Source organism: Echinops telfairi, unplaced genomic scaffold, assembly GCF_000313985.2.
Source record: "Echinops telfairi isolate 266 unplaced genomic scaffold, ASM31398v2 ScPeMD7_2291;HRSCAF=2852, whole genome shotgun sequence".
In the NCBI taxonomy this organism is placed as follows: Eukaryota; Metazoa; Chordata; class Mammalia; order Afrosoricida; family Tenrecidae; genus Echinops; species Echinops telfairi.
In genome coordinates, this window is record NW_022106189.1 from 30,258,370 (window position 1) to 30,260,701 (window position 2,332).

The 2,332-nt window shown below is 41.8% G+C and overlaps 1 protein-coding gene across 1 annotated transcript in view; it reads left to right on the top strand.

Annotated features, from left to right (window-relative positions):
- LRRC36 (leucine rich repeat containing 36) overlaps window positions 1-2,332 on the top strand; it is a 49,419-nt gene that overhangs the window by 783 nt on the left and 46,304 nt on the right. The window lies entirely within an intron of this gene.

Here is a 2,332-nt window from a genome sequence, read left to right on the forward strand (position 1 = left end):
TACACAGGGCCTGTTTCTTGGCTCTCTGGCTTTCTATGGCTGTTCTTCACTTCTTGTCCCACCACCACAATGTTACTTAGCTAAACAGGGAGTCTTGATAACTGGTAAAGCCAGTGTTCTTCCTTCCGGCACCCTCCTCCTTCAGAATTGTCTGGACGAGTCTTGGCCCCATATTCTCTCCTAAGAATTTTAGAATCACCCTGTCAAGGCCCACCAGAGTGTTTTAAGCACATATCTGTCGTGACCAGACACTCATGTAAACAGTGAATGGCTCTCACGCATTAGAAGCCCATTATAGTAGTCCAGCAAAGAGCTACTGAATGGTGACTTGGGCTAAGTGAGTGATAGTGGGAATGAGAAGAGGTGGACGGAATGAAGGTGCATGTTGGTGGATAGAAGGGGTGAGACTCGTACAGAATTGGATGTGGGAAAGAAGGAAAGTAAATATTGCAAAACAACACATAGTTGGCTATTTTGGCTTAAACTACTGCCAGGTGGGTGATGTTGCCATTTAGTGAGAGAGAGAGAGTGAAGATGGAAGAAAAACAGGCTTGAGGGAAGGATATCAGACCATCTGTTTTGAGCATGTTACATTTTAAGAGCCCTTCAGACATCCAGGTGAGAGATGTTTAGTCAGCAGTCGGATACACAAATTTGGCTCTGAGAGGAGCGGTCGGAGAAAGGGCAGTGCATTGAGGAAGTAATGGTCACCTGGGCTAGCTGCTATTGCCAGGCTGAGGCCGTTAGATTTGGCAAATGGAAATCATCAGTGACTCACTCAGGAGAGTGGGGAGGAGGGAAGCCAGACTGGGGTGGGATGAAGAGAATGATGAAAAGGCAAAGGGATATGATGGTAAGTACCTCCAGTGAGAACTCTGGCTATAAATGAGAGTAGAAAAGTGGGAAGCTCTTGATGTGGAATCACATCAAGATTTTTTAAAAAGATAAAATACAGTAGCATATGTTGTAGTCTGATGATCATCAGTAGAAAGGGGGGGATCTGTGTCTCCTTAAATTTTTTTAAAATACTTCATGAAGTATATGGGCAGTATAATTGTTCAATGAAAAGTAGGTCTTGACTGTCTCGTGAGCCTGGCTTCTCCTCTTAAAGACAATCACTGTTAAACATCAATATCTTAGATAACTTTCCAGAAATAGTATTGACATATAGCATGTGCCACTTGTCTTATAATTTTTTATTATGTCAATTTTCAACTATATACGACAGAACCGATAAGCAAATGAGAAACGCCTATCACCCTACTTCAGGGTGTAGCCCTGGTGGCTTAATGGTTTACGTGATGGGCAGCTAACTACAAAGTTAGCCTTTCAAATCTATCAGCTGCTTCTCAGAGAAAGATGAGGCTTTCTGTCCCCGTAAAGATTTACCACCTCAGAAACCCACAGGGGCAATTTTACTCCGAACTATAGGGTTGAAATCAACTCAATGGCAATAAGTTTGGAGTTGATTTGGTTTGTTACTGTACTTCAAGGACCCTTGGTGGCCTTATAGGCTAAGAGTTGGATGCCAACAGAAAAGTCAGTGGTTCAAAACCACCAGTGGCTCCAAGGGAGAAAGATGAGGCTATTTTCTCGCATGAAAATGTACAGCTCTGGAAACCCCCATGTCGGGTCGCTATGAGTTGGAATTAACTCAATGGCAGTGGGCTTGGGGTTTTGTTTGTTTTGGTATCACTCAACTTCAACAGATTGACTGGAAATACACTACATTTTATATTAATCCTGCTTCATTAACCTAACATAGACATTCCTTTCCCTGGGATCATGACCACAGGCATGTACTTGCTGCTAGGTGACCTAAAATGGATTCAGACTCATAGTGACCTTACCACAACATAACAAAACACCACCTGATCCAGCACCGTCCTCACAATTGTTGTTATATTTGAGCCCATTATTGTTCACCATGTTAATCCATTTCATTAGAGTCTTCCTCTTTTTTGCTAACCCTCTATTTTACCAAGCATGATGTCCTTTTCCACCAACTACTTTCTCCTGATAACATGTTCAAAAGTACACGAAACCAAGTCTCACCATCCTTGAGTCTGAGGAGCATTTTGGCTGTACTTCTTCCAAGATAGATTTGTTCCTCTGGCAGTCCACAGTGCATTCAATATACTTTGCCTAACTATAATTTGAAAGCATCTATTCTTCTTTACTCTTCCTTATTCTTTTTTTTAAATCATTTTATTTGGGGTTCATACAACTCTTATCACAATCCATATATCCATGCATGTGTCAAGCACATTTGTACATTTGTTGCCCTCATCATTCTCAAAACATTTGCCTTCTGCTTGAGCCCTTGGTATCA